Source organism: Mugil cephalus, chromosome 2, assembly GCF_022458985.1.
Source record: "Mugil cephalus isolate CIBA_MC_2020 chromosome 2, CIBA_Mcephalus_1.1, whole genome shotgun sequence".
In the NCBI taxonomy this organism is placed as follows: Eukaryota; Metazoa; Chordata; class Actinopteri; order Mugiliformes; family Mugilidae; genus Mugil; species Mugil cephalus.
Window position 1 is genome coordinate 22,055,099 of NC_061771.1, and position 22,857 is coordinate 22,077,955.

At 40.8% G+C, this 22,857-nt stretch overlaps 1 protein-coding gene across 2 annotated transcripts in view; it reads right to left on the minus strand.

Moving 5' to 3' along the window:
* LOC125004466 (protein ELFN1-like) overlaps nt 1-22,857 on the minus strand; it is a 129,681-nt gene that overhangs the window by 35,200 nt on the left and 71,624 nt on the right. Inside the window, exon 3 of one of the 2 annotated variants that reach the window (XM_047579086.1) lies at nt 7,930-7,993. The exons of the other annotated variant lie outside the window; for it this stretch is intronic. The gene's annotated coding sequence lies outside the window, so the exon portion shown is untranslated. The remainder of the gene's footprint in view (nt 1-7,929; nt 7,994-22,857) is intronic. 2 annotated transcript variants of the gene reach the window in all.

The window sequence follows — 22,857 nt, forward strand, 5'->3', positions numbered from 1 at the left end:
CTCAATTAACATGAGACGTATAAAAGAAATAAAAACCATCATCTTCATCATCCTCTCATTAATGAAGAATGGTTTATAAAATATTTTCATTTTATTTTCCCACATAGACACGAAAAAATGTAGTTTGCAGAAACTAGTTGTAGTTGAAGCAGTGTACAGTCTATTTTTAGAATTCAAACTCATCTCCTGCACGCGCTTCTGTTTTCTGTTGTTCCAGCTCCAACTCTCTATCTTCGTTAGCCTCCGCCATAAATGAATGTTGACACACCTCTACTGAGTCCGTTTAAACTTAAATCTTCACCATGCGCTCCGTCCTCGCTCTTGCACAGTCAGCGTTCGCTCACAGCCCCGCAGCAGCCGTTGCATCATTATGCACAGCCACATTACTGTGAGTCATAACGGCCTCGTGATTGATCACACAGGAGCTGCTGTAATTTGCGTTGTGGTGTGTGTTTTAACCGGATGTGTTGGACTGACAGTCTGTGAAGCAGTTGGCTTTTGATTGGAGGGGAAATCGAGCACACGGGAGTGACTCCGTATGAATGACACCTGCAGTGTTTCGCACATATTTTAATGATAGCCCGGCATTGAAGTTATATGTTTCCATCTGACCTAAATAATGAATATTACTAATAATGTACTACAGTATTGGATTTATTAATGACAGCAGCCGTTTACATACGGGAAAACTAGACATTATGTTGTTGACACCTAGTGTTCTGTGGATAAGTTGAAATAAAGTAATAAGCACTTGACTTTCAATCTAACTTTGCTAGCTAGCTCTTAGCGCATATCAGGGCTGAGCTTAGTCCTGACAAACTTAAGCCCCCTCCAATTATCCCAATTATCTTGTGGGTTTTAACCAGCTCTCTTTAAATAATTTTAAATCTCCATGGTCTAAAAGTCACGAGCACAAACATCGGGAAGCTCAGCACAGAGCAGGTGAGCGGCCGGCAGCAAAAGGAAAAATAACACAAGCACAACATTGTTTGAAGCATGCAAAAATATTTCTGATTTGTTATGACATCATGGTGGAGTGAATTAGACCTTGGCAGGCTGCCATAGTATTAAAATTGTATGGGAAACACTGAGCTGAACGAGCATGAACCGCCTTTTAGAAGTCATGCCACAGCATCTCAATAGGATTCAGGTCAGGACTTTGACTAGGCCACTCCAAAGTCTTTATTATGTTTTGCTTCAGCCATTCAGACATAGAGTTGCTGGTGTGTTTTGGATCATTATCCTGCTGCAGAACCCAAGTTCACTTCAGCTTGAGGTCACGAACAGATGGCCGGACCATCCCCTATAGGATTTTTGGTAAACAGCAGAATATATTAATCACAGCAAGTCTTCCAGGTCCTGAAGCAGCAAAACAGCCCCAGACCACCACCACCAGATTTTACTGTTGCTATGATGTTCTTTTTCTGAAATGTGGTGTTACTTTTACTCCAGATGTAACGTAATGAGTGTTTTCCCCAAAGTCTTGCTGATCAACAAGATGTTTTCTGGCCAAGCTAAGACGAGCCTTTCTGTTTCTGTCTTTTTGTTCAGCAGTGGTTTTCGTCTTGGAACTCTGCCACGTCGTCTCTTTCTTATGGTGGACTGATGAATACCGATCTTAACTGAGGCAAGTGAGTCACTCCTGGTAAGGTTCAGAGCTGTTCCATGTTTTCGCCATTTGTGGATAATGGCTGTCATTGTGGTTCACTGGAGTCCCAGAGCTTTAGAAATGACTTTATAACCTTTTCCAGACGGATAGATCTCAATTACTTTCTTTCTCATTTGTTCTTGAAGTTCTTTGCAACTCGGCGTGATGTCTAGATTATTGATCTTTTGGTCTACTTCATTTTGTCAGGCAGGTGCTATTTAAGACATTTCTTCATTGAGAACAGGTGTGGTTAGGGAAATTGAACTCAGGTTTGATAAACCACAGTTAAGTTATGTTTTAACAGGGACTTTTTCCACACAGGGCCATGTAGGTTTGTTTTTTCCCCCTTAATAACACAAACCTTCATTTAAAAACTGCATTTTGTACTTACTTGTGTTATCCTTGTCTTACATTTAAATTAATTTGATGATCTGAAACATTTAGATGTGGCAAAAAAATGAGAAATCAGGAGGGGGAAAACACTTTTTCACACAACTGTGTTTTTCTTGCCAGACTTCAGGGAGTCATGTCTCTAATAAGTGAAACCTTGAAGCTGTAAATGCTTAACTCCTCATTCTGTGGCCTCTTTGGCTAATCACACACCTCTTTCTGTAAGAGTTGCAGAAATTGTGTTTAAGTTATTAAAGGGATGTGTTATTAAGGTTTCTTTTCCTGAATGTTCGCCTGGCAACAGCTCGAGTCTGAGCCCGCACCTTAGTCTGTCTTCCCTCTCAACTCCCGTCCCCTGGGAAATTACTTTTAGTGCAAATTTGTATCCCCAATTATGTTGTGCTCTGAAACCTAATTGTTGTTGCATGGATTCTTTTTTTTTATATTATTTGATTAAAGCTCTACGTTTATGTAGAGAGCATGGATTATCTAAGGTGTCCTACATGTGTTTAATTCAGTTCAGATTGTTTTGGTTAAAGAGAGAGCATGTGTCTTCTGCTTCCAGTCGATGTATTTTTAGCTTTAATATAGTCACAAGTGGTCTCAGTTAAATGCCTGTGTTCACACCTGGCATAAAACATGTCTTCACATGCCTCCCCACAGCATTTCAGATCCCACCTCAGTTTTGTGGTCTGGATGCAAATAAACAGCTGCTGTCATTAATGGATCTCTGCTGCTGTTTCAGAACCATGAATAGCTCTTCGTTGTGCGCGCATCATGTTATGAGAACTTGGGGTAATGATTTATATTTTGGAACAAGCTGTGAAACCAACGATTATTAAGGAAACAGGCCTTTTTTTGTAAGATGTAATCACTCACAGCCTGTTTACTAATTTCATTTCTTAATTATCGTTTACATTTATTTATTTATTTAATTTCATTAACTAACAACAACAACAACATAATATTTTAAAAGGCTTTCATTACCAATAAACAGAAATTTTTTTCCTGATCCTGATCCTTCATAATAATGGCTGCTTGTCTTTTTTTCCGAATAAATTAGACAAGAGCACTCATGTTGAGTATAGGCTGCCTTTAATGTGACTGAGGACACATTAAAATGTGTTCAAGTTTAAAAGAAAAACATCTTGCAGATGGGTTTAATGGAACTGGCTAATAGTGCCTTTTGGTTATGGAAGTAGTATCAGTACTGTGTTTCTGTACATTTTCACTTGCAACATATTTTATCACATACTTTGGTGAATAAATGCAGATTTAAAAATAGGTACATGGTGTGTCATTTAAATTTAATATGTTATTAATGTTAAAATTACTCCAAATTAAAAGTTTAGGACTTGGGACTTGACTCAGTACATGTTAGTCTCAACTCGGGACTTGAGGACAAAGTCTTGAGACTAACATGTGACTTATAAAACAATGACTTGGTCTAATGTCCTTGACATTTGGATGTAAAATGAGGGTGAAAAGCTGACTATGGAGTAAAATGGAGTCATTTAACCTTAAACCGCTGGAAAAGGTAGCAAAGCCTAGTCTGTTTGATGTAAAAATCCCTTATGTTTTTACCTCTTCCAGGCTGTCAGCTTGGTTGGCTGCACCTTGAGAGGGTGGAGCTGGATGACATAAATAGGGTGGCCATCTTAAAATTTTTCTCTTCTCTCTCTTTCGTTCTGGCAGCATTGGGAAAGTCAGTGTGTTTTGAATTTTGTTTTGTTTATTTTCCACTCACACACACACCCGCTCTCCACCACTGATAACTAACATTCACGCAATTTAAGTTGTGTTATGTTTTGTTGCACTACACTAGTGTGTGGACTTTTCTCCTTTTGTTGTTAGCCTTTGAGCCAGGTTTGGTATCGGATCGATACTAGCGCGATGAGATCGATGCTTTTGTTAGAGTTTCTCTTCTATATGTCCAGCAAATGACTCGTCACAGAGTTCATGTGAGCGCAGCTGCTCTCCAAGTCTGAGCGCTTCAGGAGCTTCTCCATCCCCACCTGTAGTAAAAGGTGGGGCATGGACAGAGTTTGACACTCATGTCCAAGCATCACAGCAGCATCGCACAGCTGGCACTGATGCCAGAAGCGTCGGTAGTTGGAAGAGAAGACAATTACACAGGATGCAGACTTCTTCTGTGACCTCCATTGTTGTTGTTGTTTTATATATTTTTGTTAAATTGGTCCCTTTGCTTATTTTGCACTAATGGCAACGATTGTGTTTGTAGTAAAAGGGGGATTATTTAAAATTTATGTTGTTAAATTATTTTATATTGTAAGTAGTTAAGAAAAACATGTTCATTTGCTTAAACATTTGTCCAGTATTTTATCATAATCAACCAACTAAAGAGAAAATTGCAAAGTTATTCAAGGATCATGACGTTTCCAGAAAAAGTATCAGTATCCGCGATACTAGCCCTGTATTTACTATTTTACTTTTGGTATCGGATTGATACCAAAATTCCCAGTATCGCCCACCCCTACTGGCTAGGTAGTATGGATCCCCTCTATTTAAAGGCCCCTCCCAGTGGACCATACCATCTTTAACTGAAATAAATGACATCATCACTTCTATTTATGGTCATTCACCACACATCAAATGAGTCAAAGTGTTCACATAAGGCCCCATGTAACACTCCCACCAATTAGTATGGTGCAGTAAGACGGACTTAGCAAGTTCCCTGCTCAGGCACCATAAAAGACAGCCTGAAACTGTACTTGGGTCCTTTGTCACTGCCTGAAAACCAGGAAGCGCTGTGGTACGAAAAGAACATAATTGGATAGAAACATGTAATCGTTAACAAAAAGTTAACTCAAAGAATAATGGTTGTGTGTGTGTTTCTGTGAACTTTTTGTGGGGAAAACAACAGCACGGGAAACTTACTACAATGTTAAGTATAGCTCAGTGTGTGCGCCCAGTAGCTACCTGGCTAACATGGAAAAAGGGGTAAATGAGCGTCGGTGTGCTGTGTTGCCAGTGGCAGGGAAAACTGCCACAAACTACCAAAGAAAATGTAGTGAAATGCAGCCCAGACAGCCTCCAAACTGGTTCTCAATACGTCCTGTATGTGTGTGTGAACCTGTACTCTAAGCCGGCCACTTGTGATCGGACTACCCAGGGTGGACGTTGATGCGAAGTCTGAATCTGGCTTCGTGTTTGTGGTACAGATTGTAAAAACCCCTTTGAGATGCTTGTTTCCAATTCCACTATTTACCGTAGATTAAAGAGGGATTTGGTGGTTTATGTCTTTGTGAAGTCTATGGAAATAATTTACAGTGACGTGGGCACGTTTTGGTCGGAACGTGTTGTCAGGGAGATTAGATAGCTGCTGAGCAAAGTGAACGCCCGGCATCAAGTATTCATCACTTTCGCGCACGATGCGATTAAATGAACGTCGGCACGTGCAAACACCAATCGATGTTCAATTACATCCAGTCTAAACATCCAAAAGGAACAAAAAAAAAAAACGTTTAGTGGAATGAATGAAGTCAGAAGGAAAAATCAGAGTGGATCATTCAACTGAAAGAAACAGTGTTATTTATGAATGGTGTTGGTACTTTGGTGTTTTTTTTTTATTTGTTTATTTAGTAAAGTAAGATTTTGTATAATACCAAGCTGTACACCGCCGAGAATATTATCCGAGTACAAAATACTAAATGCTGTGTTGCTGTGCATAAATTTAATGCATGCATCCACCTGCTAATCTAATAATCCACCCTCCTCTAATCTGAAATTCCGCCCCGGCACCATTTTCTCTTTTTTTCTTCCTCTCTCACACACACACACACACATGTAAACGCACAGCCTGGCAAAAATAGCATTCATCTCTGCATCCATCTTTGATTCTGGGCTCAAAAATGAGAATCGTTTGGCTGTAATTTCTCTCCATTTCTCTCTCTCTCTCTCACACACACACACATCAAAATCTCTTTGTTTCTACCTCAACACACAAATTGAATCTGTGGTTTGACAGGACAAGAGGACACGGAGGACGAATAAAAATCACCTCATTACGCACACACGCCCGTACACATACACACACACATATATATATATATATCAGAGGTGGGCAAACGGGTCATTCACAGGCGCTAAGAAGGGAAATAGAAAAGCCTCGAGTGCTCGTCAAACAACATTTGGTGCGTAAATTCTGATAGACGAGGGCAGGAAGCTGTGTGTGTGTGTGTTTGTGTGTGTCTGGATGATCATAGCACGCAGAGGATGGGAATAATGGAGGGTCCTGACGGAGACACAATGGCGTGTAGATTTGTGGAGGAGGAAAAGCTGATGATAATGATCAAAGTGATGAACAAGGAGGGAGGTCACGGTGACAATGATGGCGTTCTGTCAACCTCTGTCTCGTTCTGATCACGGATCGTGTCGTCATCACAATCGTAACAAGATCTCCTGCGGTTTATTTATCCTGGAAACTGTAACTGCAAGCGGCAATAAATGAGATACGATAAACCTGTATTAATCCTGTGGAGCAGAGGTCTTCAACATTTTTCAGGTCGAGGACCCCAAACTGATGGAGGGATGAAGTAGGAACCCCCTACCTACTATATGTGTTATATACTAAACTCGGCCTAGTGCTACTTAAAGATATACATTATTATTATTATTCTGCATTCAATTTTAAGCTATTTAAATGATACAAAGAAAAGAAAATAACTGACAGATAATTGACACAAGTTTTAAGTCATGATTGGCTCAGCAGTGATGGGGGCGGGGCCTAGTGTGTGCAAAAAAACCTTTCGCTTCTTTCAACAGCTACTTTCTATCACTGCGTGCATGTTGTTTGATGCCGTCGCATTAATTTTCAAATAGTTTATCTTTAGGGTTTTAACTGAAAAGATTGAAAAAAAATAACGTAGAAAGCTGATTTTAACTTCATCCCGAAATGCCCTCTGTACTTCACCCACACACGTGTGTGCATACTGACTAATAAGAGACCTGAGAGCTGTCACTAAAACTTTTAAAAAGGGGAGTTATAAATTGAAACATCCCACTACGTATTTATCTTGATGTGTAATCAATGCCAACTCAAACATTTATTTTCCCCTGCACGAAAATCCTGGAAACAAAAAGGGCTGTTAGGGTTAGGCAAAATCTGTATGTCCTCGGTGAGAGCTACAGCTCCGTCCTCGGCGTGACAGTATCAATCTTGGCTTGAGCGGGAACCTTGACCCGCACCAGCTCCTGCTCCCAGCAGGACTCACTGAAAGTCAGTGGGTGGACAATGAGAAAGATCCGTCAGATACGAAGGTGTGGGAACTCGACGGTGTTTAAGACAGCCGCAGCCGAAACGCTAAACCCGATGCCACCTTCAGGGAAAACAAACACGCGGACGAGATGCGACGTTGCATAAATGCCGATATCACGTTGCAGCGCTCATTAAGTTAGAGTGATGCGTTATAATGTTGCCACTGTATAAGCACGGCTCCGGTTTGAGTGCACAATAAACACCTCTGTGTTTTCTCTTAGAAATCCTGTCATCCTCTGGTGGCTGTAAGCCTTAAACCTTTGACAGCTCACTATTTTTCATAAAGGGAAAAGAAAATAGGATTTTTCATCTTTTTTTCACACACACACACACACACACACACACACACACACATACTAATGTTCCCGTGACACAAGCATTTTCTCAAAGGAAATAATAAAAGGTAAAACACATGATGAATATCTCTCTCAGTGTGGTGCATGCGTGAATGTGTACATTTGCTGGATATATATATATGTATGTATATATCCATACTGTATGAAATGTTTTCCGTGTTAAAGCAGTGATTTGTATTCTGCTGCGGTCCTCATCAAGCAGCAGAGACAGAGGGTGGAATCGAAAGCAGACGGAGGCAAAGGGTGAAACTTTTTACCTTTGCAGATGGAGGTCCACTTCGAACCGGCCGAGCCTTCGCCCCTCGCGCGCTTTTCACATCACTATCATGAAAGAGAGAGAGAAAGCGGGGAAGGGAACGGGAAGGGGCGGGTGGAGAGATGATAGAGGTGAGGCATTTCTAAAAAAAAAAAAAAAAAAAAAAAAAAAAATCATTTGGCGGTAGCACAGGCTGACAGTCTACCACATTAATAACCTGAAACAGGAGCAGCTTGGGTAAAAAAAAAAAAAAACGGGTAAAAAAGTTTGGATTTAGTCTTTTCCTCCTGTGCCTTCAGTGAAACCTGTTAAATAATAATAAAATTAGATTTATATAACACATTAATAGGACACCTCAAAGCTCTATGTGTGTCAGAATGGGGAGGAGTGATAGACTGGAAATGGGACAAGGAGGAGAGGGTGGGGCGAGCTAGGGATTGTTGAAATAAGGGCTGTGTGCAGGAGGGGGGGGGGGAGACGGAGGGGGATTCCCATTAGAGAGACAGATGAAGGGACGGCTGAGGATGACAGCAACATCTGACAGTTGGCAAGTCAATGACGGACAGAGAGAGAGGAAGAGACGGAGAGAAACGGCTCCTATTTCCAAGGCTAATATGTGGCTCTGCCTCGCAGGAAAAGCATAATCTCACATTGTGCTTTTCCTGCAAGAGTGAGTTTACAACCTCCTCTGTCCCCTCTGTCAAGCCCGTGTGTCTGTATGTGTGCGAGTGTGGCATTCACACGGTGGACTAAACAAGAGGACCAGCTCACTGGAGTCTGTTACAGTGGACAACAATACAGTGAAACACTGAAATAATGACTTAGCATCTATGGACACACTGTCATGGTATTTGCTTGAAGAATTCTGTTTACTTACAATTATGGCTGAAGACTTGAGGCTCATTTAAGGTACCGTGGGATTAGATGCCATAACCAGGTGGGAGCCTCTGGATCTGAGCGATGAAGCCCATGAAAAGGTACAGATGTACCATAAATTGCAGTTCATCGAGTGGCCACTTGAGGCTCCAACATGGAGCTAATCCCCTTATACCCCCATGTTAAAAAGCCCAACTTTACAGCATGTGTAGATTGAGGAAGTGTGTACATGTGTAGATTCTGGTACCAAAATTGGTCTCAATAGTTTATTTCACTATTCATGACAACTGTACGGAGGGTGAATTTTTTGTAACTCAGTCATTTATTGTTCATTAAGGTTTAAAATTCTGCATAATTAAAGGGCGCTCCCGCTTTGAGTCACAGGTGGTTAGCCTGAGCTAACAGGTAGCGTGGGTGGGCGGGTCTCAACACCCAGGCTGCTTTAGCCCCGCCCCAACACGACCCCCACGTCCATATTTGGAGTATCCAAGTGTGCACAGCGTGGCGACTGCTTCATTTTCAAGGTTCAGAACCCAGTGAGTGACGTCACGATGGGTTTATCCATAGTTTGTACAGTTAATGGCCGTGACTTACGTACAGAGCCTACACTACACAGAGCTACTTATCCTTTATTCATACTTGTCAGCTTGGCTTGCTCTGTAAACGCTAGTCATGTTGTGTCTTTGTCGCCACTTGGGTTAATTTTTGTGATGCTTGTACTTTCGAGCCTCCTCAGTCAGTCTTTCTGTGGCGTGGTCCATTATAATTGATACAAAACAATCAGTTTGAAAACTCAGCCTGAAATACTAAAGTGGAAATGCGCTACTACTACTACCAAGCGTAACAACCACAGCTCTTGTGGTCTGTGACTCTTGTGGTTACATTTCTGGGGAGGTGCTCGTCAGGCTCCAATGTTAGGGTCTTTCGTCGCTATGGTGTCAAATTGCCGCATGAGCCTAAACCGCCTATTACCCAAAACAAGTGAGAAGTCAAAGTGTTGTCTACTGTCTTCCAGTGGAGCCCAACCTCATAATCAACTAAGGATGTTCCCTGCCTTTGAAAATAGTTGGGTTATATGATGCTAAGTCTCTCTGCTAACTTTTATAATTAGATTTACAATATTATGAAGTAAATTATTTCATTATGTGCATGCTGTAGGATAATTGTTTATATTGTGCATGTGCTGTTCTGATGAGTCAAGATTTTTGTCGAGGTGAGCTCTGAACTGATTAGGCCCCAGTGAGGATGCACCGCGCCAATTAAACCCGTTTGGGCCCGAGCTTTATACTGTGATTAGCATAGTCGCCTGGGTCGACACGAAATTGCCTTTAGCTTTTAATAAAATGGCTACGATTGGTTGCAGGACTATCCGAATGCATTTTTTTGTCACCTCATGATTAAATCCCAGTGTCTTTTTTCATCAGAGCGATTATTTGATAAGAATGTGGGTCTAAATTTCACATGTTGTCAGTGAATACTGCAGTACTGGAGGCTGCACATGGAAGCTGTTGTGATAGACTATTTACGATCTGTTTATAATTTACCTTAACACAAACCGGAAACCTCGACTGCAAGTTTGTAACTTTTAGCTTTTTTTGTAGCTGTGCTACCTTTTTATTTTTCCATCATTCCCCTGGCAACAGTAACCATAGATATTGTTACATTCCACTCTGGAGTTTCAAAATAAAAGCAAAAAGGGAACATCATGATGCATCTGTCGCAATAAATGTAACATAAGCTTCTCTCTTCAACCTCAACATGACACATAAAGCCACCTGAGGTGTTCTGAGCTACGTGTCATTCAAGACGAGTTCAAATCAGATCTGTCGGTCTGTTGGTTTGGAGGATAGAGTTGAATTATTGACTGTGTTTACTGTTTGTGGTGTATACACTGTGTTTTGTAAGGGTCTTAAAACAAGTGTGGCGATTTGTTGCTATTCATCTTTTTATGAACCTTATTTGTCTTTATTTTCAGTGCAAATCATAATAATAATAATACCTCATTAGCGTATATTGCATGTTCAGCTTTTTTTTTTTTTTTTTTTTTGTTACAGTCAAAGTCAAAAAAACAACAATGTGTCATTCCCACAGTCTGGAGAGATTTACTAACCATCCAGCATCACCTATTTAAGCCGCACCTAGCTTCACTGACTCATGAATATAGGCATACCCAGCGGATCATAATAAATACATATGATAGCTATTAACTGTGTAGCCGCCTCCCTCAATCTTTCCCTACCGCCATCTGTCCACCAAGCGTAGACATCAGTCTTCCGCGTCTCTCAGGACAGAAATCAAGCCAACCATCAAAAGTCAAAGTCAAATCGAAGTTGCCACTCGTTTCTGGAAAACATAAACATATTATTCATTAAAGCCCAAAGCTGGACAAGAGTCAGATCTTAAGCTCATGAGGGCAAGTCCAAGCCAAGGCTTCATAAACAGAGCGCACTTGGTCATAAAAGTAGAAAAAAAAAATGTTGCTTTTACTTGGCTTTTGCTTCTACTTTCAGCTCATAGACCTAATAAATACATATTTCTGGTGCGTGGTGATTTCACCAGGTCTGAAATTACATGCGACTGGGTTGATTCTGTCTTTAAAGTTGAAGTCTGGAGCCAAATGCCAAACAAGTCGTAGCTGCCATCAGACTCAGTTATACAGTTTAAGTTCATTTAAATTAATTAATTCAGAATTTGAGTTAAAAAATTAATAATTCATGTTTAAATAAAGGGAATAAGGGAATATAGGGAATAGGGAATATATTTTCTTATTTCATATGGATGTAATATGTTTAAAGGGAGCTGTATTTTATTTACATATGTCAGTTTTGGTGATGAAAAGTTTTGTCTTTTAACGCATCTTTCCTGTGCTGTGCTTGAGGTAGATCAGTAACAAGTTTGGCATGAAGTTTCCTAAACTCTGTTTAGTTAAGAAGGCCAATGAGGTACGTTTATATATCACGATTATTGTTAATATTGTGTTTGTAACGTGTTCTGTGTCACATGAGTCTTAATTTATTTCGTTTATGTATTTTATTTACTTCTTATGACATTGTCCTCTGCGTCAGGGAAGTAAACGCCTGTGACTGGCGGAGGAACACCTTGTGACTGACTGAACGGCATTTCTTTCACAAGTCAAGCCTTAAGTCAAGAATTTGGTCTGAAGTCAACAGGTTCCACTTTTAACTAAAAGCATCCATTTGGACAACAAGAAAAAAAAAACTGTTTGTGGGAATAAACAACACATCACCACAAAGAAACATGCACAACACACGCAGAGTCGCACTCATCCACACGCTGCTTTTTCTTTTTTTTCTTTTCTTTTTTTTTTCATGAGCTGTTTTAGCCTGAGGCCGTAGGGATGGACACAACCAGCAGGGAGAGAAAGAGACAGACTGAATGAGAGAGGGGGGATGCTGGGAAATGAGATGAGGCCTGAGTGGAAAGGCTAAACAGCAAACTGTTACAGATGAATGAATAGCTGCTGAATGTTACTGACAGCCGAATGATGATGCCAGCACACGCAGTCATTGTGTGTTTGTGCGTGTGCATCCATGCGGTCCCGTGACCTATGCTGGAGAAGAACCAGCGGTTCATTCGACATCCCTCAGCTTCGCAAATGTCCCTTAACTGCTGCAGGTGATGGAGGAAAACTGTACCGTCGCATTTGCCTCTGAGGTCATTTTTTGGCTCAAGTCCACCTGACATTAAAAACACTCCGTAGACCGCGTGAATAAAAGCACTCAGGTGAAGCTGCACGGGGAGGAAAGGGAAACAGAGGAGGCCTTGGCAGCTTCAGCAGACGAAAAAGAAACACGGAGGAAGAAACCAATAGGGAAAAGACGAGGGGAGAGATGGATGAGGAGGGAAAAAAAGCAGAATAGCTAAAAACTGAGGCTCTGATGCATCGCTGCCGGCAAATTAGCTAAACATAGAAAACTACAACTGAACTGCTGTACGCGCACGTACGCAGAGAGAGCATCTTTGGCCATTCATTATGCATCGGCGGCGCTTCTGCTCCTCTGTCGTCCCCTTGACTGCAAATGGGGAGCGGAGCAGAAAGGGGTGCTGCGCTGTTATTGTCATCCTTGCAGTGGTGTCTGCGTAAAGGCTGGAAACACGGTGACCAACAAACCCAGGAGCCGTGTGAGTGAGTCAGACTCAGCTGGTCTCCGTCGGTGGGAGGTCTGCTGTGTGGGATATCTGATTTGGTGTGGGGGCGGTCGGCGGGGGGGTGGGGGTGGGGGGGGGGGGGGGGGGGGGGGAGAAAGAATCAAATTGGCCGCGGGCAGGCTCAGGGCACATCGAGCCGGTCATGGCAGACTCTGTGTGACTCCTCTGGATGTTATTTCACTTTTAACTGCTCGGCGACTTATGTGTGATGTGTAATTTACCATGTGATGTACGTTTAATGTATGTGATGGTTCGGTATGTGACAGCTGTACATGCCTGAGCAGCACGGCCGATGCGGCGGAGGGCATTTATAAGCTGCGCGCTACCTGCCGGGCAACGGGCAGCGCGTACGGCGGTCTGAGGGACTGCTAATGAATGCAGACTCAAACCTGCTCCGTGGGACGTCTGAAGACTCTCCCATGGCAATGCAGATCACTTTCAAACAAAAGTGTGTTTACCAAAAGACAAAAAGCCACAAAGTCCCCTCTTTTAACAGCGAGACAGGACAGAGAGGAAGCTGTCCGGAGGGGAATGGAGGATGGGAGGAACACCTACCAGGAGGGGACAGAGGAAGATCTGCAGCAGAAACAGCGTGAGGGATGCGGGGAAGTGTGATAAGAACAACAGAGCCGGCTGACGGGCCAAACCAAGACAAGAACGAGAACAGGGGAAACGGCTACATCTGGGTCCCCCAATTAATTTTACCCAAGGGCCAAATATTGTGAGGCAGGCAGAGCCGAGGGCCAAAACATCCTTGAGTTTTTTTTTTTGTTTTTTTTTTTTTTCTATTGCTCCAATAACAGTTGTTTCATATGGAGAAGCAGCATTATTATTATTAATAGAAATAATTAATAATTCAGGCTTTGGGTTCATAAAGAAATGCACCACAGGAACAAATTAAGTTCAAAACCGCTGTTTTAGTGTGTGGACCGTGTTCTGGACTAGTGGCAAACAACAGCCCTGCATCAAGTAGCACACAGCAGGAGGGTCAACATATAATTTACAGGACGTTTTGAGTTTAACATAGTTGACAGGCATCATAGTTGGTCACATTTTGGCTGTTTTCAGGTCTAAAATCAACATGGCCGCCTATAACCAATCACCACATGGCATTTCTACGGACAGATTCTTATACATATATATATATATAACATTTGAAAATTGAAAGTTATTTATAAATATGTCGTAGTAACACTGTTGACATGCGATAAATCCACACTTGACTCGCACACTGCTTTACAAATAATGAATACAATTCTGAAATAAACTCATTTTATTATTGTTTAGCTAATTAGAAGGTGGCTGTTATTAAATTCAGACGGTTATTTAGTGATTTAGTTGACATTTCAGTGACTTCTAGTAGTTTTTTATTAATAAGTGATTGTTTCCTTAATAAATAATTATGAATTTTGTAAAAACATGATCATAATGAACATAAAAAAACAATTTTTTTAGTTTTTACTTTTAACAATAATGCATGTAAGATACTGTATCTCCCATGAACTTCAAAAGTCCCTCAATTATATATTGACCCAGGAAAGGGGGACTCTTTCTAAGATAACTATATTTCTACAAAAGCCTGACACGTCTCTGACGCCACCAATAACATCAGTAAGAACAAGTGCTGATTATTGAAACAGTGTGTCCATTAGCAATAAGTCCTAAGAGACGTCTCTACAACCATGTTGACCTCTAGAAGAGCCAAGTGACTGCAAAGACAGGGAAAGATGGTAAGAGATTTTTAGTTTGGCACATTTGAAATATGAGGTCAAATAACACAACCACATCATTAGACATTTTTGTGGCAAACCAACATCTTTCCTTATTCTTTAATGTTTGGTCCTGCTTTTTCCACTCTTTCTTTGTGTCTATTTGCTATTTTAAATTAAGCTCTGCAGCATTTGTGAAGTGTAACATTTGGTTCATACAAATGCAATTATTGTAATTGTCGTCATACCACAATAAAACTTACAAATGATTCAAAATATATGGACTTTCCGGCACCAGTCAGTGAGAGAATGACAGCGATGATCTGAGGTAATTCTGGTAGCACGTTTAAGGCTCATTTAAAGTACTGCAGGACTGTGCAGCTTACGCTAGCACTAGTCATTAATACTTGTGCGTTCATCAGTCTTCCTTGCTCTTGCATGCCGCCCATACACTAGTTGGCGCTGTGTCTTTTTTTGCCAGTCGGGTTAAATTTTTGTTTCTACTTCCTGCTTCACTTTCAACAATGGTGACTCTGAAACTGAAACTCTCGCTGAAAAGTTGTTACGTTTCTGAGGAGGCGCACGTCAGGCTACGGTGTGTTGGCGTAGCTGCTTTAAACGCACCACTACTGCCTGCACGCACATCAGGCGAGCTGGCTTAGCATTGGTGTGGTCTGGCTTTGCATTTCATCCCGTGGGACGTGCTGGCATCTCATGGAAATTGATTAGTTGAAAGGCAGCTTAGGTAGTTTCGTTCGTTTACAACTGCAGTGCATCGCTTGTTATAACACCAGTAGGTCGATGGTCAAGTAGACAGTGGGTTGAGGCTAAATCGCAGAAAAGCAGTGTTTTAAAACACATGTTGCACATTATTTCACATGTTATGATAATACACAGGCCAGACATTTGGCTTCTTCAGACCGGATCTGGATGATTGGAGCTCAGCTCAAATTTATAGGATTTATGATCCTGTCCTGAATACATCCTGATACACGGGCCAGTGACAGGGCAAAGGCCAGTCCACATTATGTGAACATGGAGTACTTTCTGAAATAGAAAGTACACGTGAACCGTGTTTTTATTTAAATGAAAGTAAAAAACCTCTCCCTTGGGATTGAGATTAGCAGATGAGCCACTGAGTGGGTGAGGTGACAGCTGAGGAGACAGCGTCAGGGACACACAATGTCAGTGAACTTGTAGTTTAATTGTAGCTTACAAGTTGAGGACAGGCAGCGTTTTGTTTCTGGTGAAGTGGGTGGAGTTATTTTAGTCAGCCGAGATGTTTTAAGTGCTGGAAAATGTATTAATTTCCTGTCTGTGACTGGCAGTGGTGGCATGGATTGGCCTTCAAACTGTTCTGGTTGCATTGTCTGCGCAAGAGATAAGGAACTGTACAACATATATATATATATTTTAGTTATTTATCAGGAAAAAGTTGCAGAAGCTTGTGTACGTGAACGCCTACGTCACGTTTGAGTGAGGTGGTTGACATTTGGTGGGTAACATCCAAACAGCTCTGAAGATGGTAAACCGAAGCTTAGGATCAGGTTCAAGGATAAAAACATGCAGCAGTTTGAATCAATTCACTTCTGTATTCTGGGTTCAATCTGGGTGAAAGCCGCCATCATGTTGAGATGTTTTATTGATTTCGGTCCAGCTCTTTGGATTTCCTATTACTGTGATTCACACTTCTGGCCTGTCTCTGCAGCATGGCTGGTTTTCTCCATCTGGGAGATCGGGCGACACACTGTTAAACAGATAAAGAAAGGGATTTCTTTTCATTTTTTTTTTCGTACCACATTCAACCGGGGTGGCTAGCAGCCGGTGGCTGTTTCCGTTGGTAACGCAATGTTGGGTCAAGTCCGTCTGAAAGCACTCGATTCTTTCTATGGAGAAAGGAACATGTCAGATTTCACTTCAAGGGTATCTGATCATTTTACTGCTTTGAAGGAGGGAGAATAATGAGTGCAATAGCTCAACTGTAAATTATTTAATTCATTGCACACTAGTGAGCTCTTTATTCTGAATTTGCTGCACCTAAAACTGAATGTGACATGAATCAGACGATGGTGACGAGTAAAGTATTCGACTTTTAAAGAAGCTGCAAAACTGAAGCTCCGTATAGGTCGCAGTTAAGTAGATTGGTTCATTATTGGAATTTAGCTGTCGAACGTGTCGTTTTAGGCGTCGTTGCAACAATTAGCTGCTGTGTAGCAGATGGGTGGTGTAGCGTCTCAGTTTTTGACAGTCTTTTCTCCATTACATTGGTACAAAAGGTCTGATTTCTCACAAACAAAATGTAAAGTACTTTTATTCACGCCCATAACACAATCCATCAGAATAAAGCGCGGTTTCTTTCTCTTTTCCGCACATAAACATCATAACCTAACCAAAATCTTTGATTGATTTAGGCATTTTTATATATTTTCCCGCACAAATTAAAATTTCTTTAAATACATATTAACATGAATCCAACATGTTTTAGAAGAAGATCTTTCATCCAGTGCACAGTTTCACCAGCCCAGACCTGTCAATCTAAGCTTCCTGTACACAGCAGACCCCCCCCACCCCCATCGCTGAGGAGTGAGTCATGAGGCTACATATCACACGCTCATATTTCCCCACAATTGGCCGAGAGCCTATTTAGTCCCCAGGTGAAATCCTAGAGGCGCACTGCAATTTTAGCAGAGTAGAAGCTAACAATGTAGCTCGATCCCATGATCAGGTCGCTACTGAGCCAAAGGTGATTTGTTTGTAATAAAAAATGAATATTTGAACTGTGTATTATCTGAATAGCTTAACATTGAAATGTTAATAATGATGTATATTCATAAATAGCACTAGGCTGAGTTTAATATAGAACACATATAATAGGTAGGGGGTCCCTACTTAATCTCTCAGTTTCAGTTTGGGGGTCCTTGGCCTGAAAAACGTTGAGGAGTCCTACCCTAACTCTAACTCTAAACTGCGCACCCAATTAAGTTGGCAGCGTCCTTGCCAACCTGTTTGTTTGCGTGTAGCTTGTTCAACAAGTCAGGAGCAGGACGGGAACTCTCTATGAATACGTTGCATTATGTAAAAGCTTAAAGTGCAAAGTTTGTGGCTCTTGAGGTCTGTTGTCTAACTTTGCTGTCAGTCTTTATGCTAATACCGAAACGTCTCGACTGACTGTATGTAATGAATGTTAAACTAGGGCATACGCAGACAGCCGCCGCGCTCATCAAGCCCACCAACAAAATCTAACTTTCATTTTCATTTGGCTGCTGATTATGTGTAATATAATTTTACAAATAAGTTTTGTAATCTCCAGTAGAAGAGAAACATTGTAATTTAATTTCACTTTAATATAAAGTACAGTCAGAGTAGAGATCATAATTGAGCTCCTCTGGTTATGAGGCAAAATGCCATTGTTCTTAGTCATTACTCCCAGCATGCTCTGCTGGATCTTTCCCTCTCTGGCAGGGCGTCAAACCCGCTTCCCTGCGCCGTTCGACGATGTTTTACCAGGCGTGGTACTAACTCATAGCTCACAGTTCTCCCATTTAAATGCATTTGCAGTCACAGCAGAAAAAAAAATACAAAAAAAAAACATTTTCCATTTCTTGCTAATAGCAGCGCTCCCAGTCACACATGTGGTCAGGTCGAAGTAACACACTAACGCTCCGAGCATTCACACACACACACACACACACACACACACACTGCCCGAAAGCTGAATGCTGATTTGCTAATGAGCTGTCGTGGTGACAGATACTGCCATTTAATTGGCTGGTAAAAGGAGGCTATTAGGATTCAGCTCAGAGACGCACATCAGAGAGTGGGTGGTCGGTGGGTGACGGTTTCTGTACTTTATGTGCGAGAGTATGTGCTTCAAAGTGTAACACGCTCTGGGAGACCGCGGGCATGTCACTCACCTCTTTAAATTATTAATTCTGATGATCCTCTGTATCTGCTCTGTGATCTGTGACTCAGTATAAACGTAAAGTGTGTGACAGTTAGCGTGTGCGTGCGGTACATGTGTGTTACTGTGGGATGCAAGTAACACAAGTAACCCTCCTGTTTCTTCTTCGGCCTCAGTTTCTTTCCTCTCATTTTTATGTTCACTTCATGTTCAGGACTCTCTCCTCTTTATTTCTCCCTCCTGTTTTCCTGTTTTCTTCCCACTCCACCATCTGCTGACTCAGTGTGCAGCATCTGTCCAAACCCTTCGCCCATCGCTCCTTATTTCTGCTTCTCATTTCTTCCTGTCTACTCACAGATATATTTATCTTCCTTTGCATCTGTCAGACTGTCGGAAAACATTCATTGATCCACTCTCTTGCAAATACAAATTTGACTATACTAACTGAGGATGATTACACCCTAATCAACATTTTCCATGTAAAGTGGGTATCTGCTGCCTTAGATCTTAGTTTACCTGTTGCAAAAAGAGTTTCACTTTCCTGAAACAAACAAACAAACAAACAAACAAAAAAAAATAGTGTCTGAACGAAAAAGCAAATTCAGTTATATTAATTTAGAGCCTAGGTCCCCTGGGGGTTCGCAGAGGTACTGCAGGAGGGGGTCGCAAAATCTTTGATTGATTACACATTTTTTATATATATTTTTTGTTGTTCCTCCACAATTTAATATTTTCTTTAAATGCGCATTAACATAAATCCAACATATTTTAGTAAAGGAATAAATGGAAGAAGCTTGCTCCCATGATCAGCCTACTACTGAGACCAAAATGGCTTGGTCATTAGTTTGAAGTAAAAAAAAAAAAAAAAGAAGAATATTTGAACTGTGTATTATCTGTATAGCTTCATATTGAATGCAAAATTATGATAAAAATGATGTATATTAATAAATAGCACACATATAGTAGGTTAATTTCTTCATCTCTTGGGGGTCCTTGACCTGAAAATTGTTGAAAAAGATCTTTCGTTAGATCTTTCTGTTTATCATACTGGCATATGTGCAAAAATACATTCTTTCTTCATAGGAATTAAATAAAAAACATTAATTAATCATTGCTGGAAAATGTTTATATGGTGCTGGTTTACTAGACGGAGACGTATGACCACAGTGCACTGCATATTTTTGAGGCAGAAAAACAAGCCACTGCAAACAAACATTTCAAAAATCCAACAAAGAGAAAAGCGATAAAATAAAAATCAAGACAGTGTGTATCTTTCATGCGTTGCCCTGTTGCTTTTCCTTCACACTGTGACATTCTGACACATTTAAACTTATTTTTCCTCTGTGTAAATATTGGATTTGCTTCGAGTTTTACTCTGATAAAGAACTTGGTTCTCCGGTGTTTGTATAGTTAGGAAGTGGAGAACGGACTGTGGAGCTCTGTGTGTATTGCTTTTTTTTTGTCTGCTTTCCAAGGACTGCCACGTTTGTCTCACCGACCGAGTTGTGTTTGAATTTATTTGTTGTCCTTCTCCATTTTTGGTAATGTCAATCATCTGCAACGTAGCATTATCTACAAGGGACAGAATGCAACAGCACGTATTTGTGTATTTCATTCATCTGTGTCTTTCTTTGCCTCTCGTTCCTCTTGCACATGGCCACGCAGAAAACAACCTAAGTCTCATACCTCATGAATAATTTCTTTAGACATTTCAGAGTTTGCACGGGTGTTCGCGTATTTGTTTATTTGTCTGCGTGTGTGTGTACGGTGTCTTGTACGAGCCAGAGAGGAGCAAGCACAGATCAGTGACCTTCGCTCTGCTACATTTTTAAAACAGGCCGTGAATAATAGATAAGTTAGAATGAAATAGTGAGGGATGAAATATGAATTAAAATAATCAGAATTACAGAAGAAGGGGTGGGGGTGGGCAGGGAGGGGGCGGAGTGTGTGAGGGTAAAGAATGGATGAAGACAGAAAAGAAATCGGGAGAACTCAAAGAGAATGGATGAGTGGATAAAGATTAATAGCACTTGAGAGGCTGGTTATTTATTAAGAGACAAGGCTGTTGTAGTACTGTACGTACTGATCAGTGTCATTAGTTTAATAAAATAAACAACCCAAAACAACATGTGCAAACACTCCTTCTTTTCACACCACAGAGCCCTCGACTCTGATTATAGTGATTTAACCATATTCCTGTTTCTTTGTAATAAAATTTCACAAGTGATCATTTTTAAATGTGTTTCCCTGCAGCTCACAGTCATTGTGATGCAGAGACACACACTATACTTTAGACAGGCTAAATCAAATCAAAACCGAACCTTGAAGGAAATAAAGAAAACACTTAACATGAGCAAAAGTGAATTTTCGTGCTTATCTTCAAAAGTAAACAGAAAAACAAAAAGTTTCCCTCTCCTCTGAAATCATCTCAAAAGTAAATCTGACCTCTGTTCTAGCTTAGTGTATTGATTATTTCTGTACTTGGGAGGCTCGACCCATCATGGATTTGCCCAGTGTACCTGAGAAACATGAATGGAAAATAAAGACGTAATTTTTTAGTGTTTACACATTCAGCGCTACAGCTACTACAAACACACTCCACAGGTACTACAAGGAAACAGCTGGGGAACAAATCTGAAATATAAACACCGTATTGAAAAAACGAACAAAGTGTGGAATTCAAAAAAAAAAAAGATTCTGTGTGAAAACTAAAGTTATTTAAGTGAGACTGGAGATCTGTGCCGAAAGCTAGTCTAACACTGTGGTTGGGTCAAGGTTAGATACAGTATAACATGCAACCAACAGGCAAAAACATCAGCAGTAAACATAAAGAGTGAGGCAGGAGATATTTGCTTTAAACGTGTTTCTATGCACATGACCGCTCCAGTCGTATCCTACGTTTGTTTGAAACATCCACTGTGAACGTCCATGAAATTATTGTGCAAATTGCCTTGTACAAGGTGATATACGCACATGAACCGTACAGACAGTATAGTCCTATTCGCATGGGATTAGTTTTACCTGAGGATATTACCCCCTACATCTGTGTTTCATGTGGTGCATTCACACAGGACAAACTTGGTGTTTCACTCAAATTTACCATCCGTTGTTATGGCTCTGCTACTTCCCGTCTCACTCCACTGCAAAATTTTAATTACTTTGCAAATTATAATGGATAATAAAATGTATTTTTGATACTATTTATCCCGGGGAAGAAATTACCAACCAGTATTTAAATCAGACCCACCTTTGCCGATGAATGCATTAAAGATTGATTTAGTGGTCACAAGTCAAAAATTTTAAAATCACCTCTAAATCACAGAAGTGTCCATTTGCACTGGATTAGTATTATTAGAGGACCTCTGTGTTATGAGAATTATGGTAGGTGTTAAGGCAGTATCATTTTTACTTTAAAAATCACAGACATGGACGATTTGGATTAAGGTCACAGATGACCTCCGTATTTATTAGAAATTACCAGAGTCCCGTGTGAACAGGGTTCATGAGGAACTGGTAGAAAGTTCTAATATCGAGTTTATCAACCTAATCCACACGTTTGTAAGACTCCTTCTCTGTTCTAACCACTTTTATAGTTAATGTAAAAACCTGAAAAACTTGTTGGGGGAAAAAAAAAAGTCATTGTTACGTCCACACATGCTGCATTTGCCGATGATACAAATTTACTTTGGTGTGGTTCAAATCTGAGGTATCTTCTGGAAACCATGGACCGGGCACCGCCACCCCATAGCAATGATACCCCAAAAAACATGAAAACAGCATAAGGTGTTGGCCTGGCCTCCAAATTCACTAGATCCCAAACTGATCAAGTGGGATGATCCACAGAGGCCCATCTCCTCAACTCATAGGACCCAAAGGCTCCCACTAACATCGTGTTACCAGACACCAAAGGACACCCTCAGAAGATCCATGTCCATTCTCTGATGAGTCACAGCTGTTTTGGAGGCACAGGGGAGACCTACACAATATTAGGAAGGTGGTCTCCCTCACAGAGCAATAAGTGAAGCTGAGATTAGTTTCAATCTGAAGTGTGAGCAAAGGCACACTTCTTGTTTGATTATTTGCATGTTAAGGCAGAGATGTCGTATGGAACCTTTTCCCAGCGGTGAGATTTCATTCACCAAGCTCTGCGGGCTTTAGCTCATAATTATGTCTTCTGCATGTCATTATCTCTACTTACTATCTCATAAATATGAGAAATCTTGTAATGAGAGAGTTTTCTTGCAAATATGAGATCCTCATCTTGTAATTATGG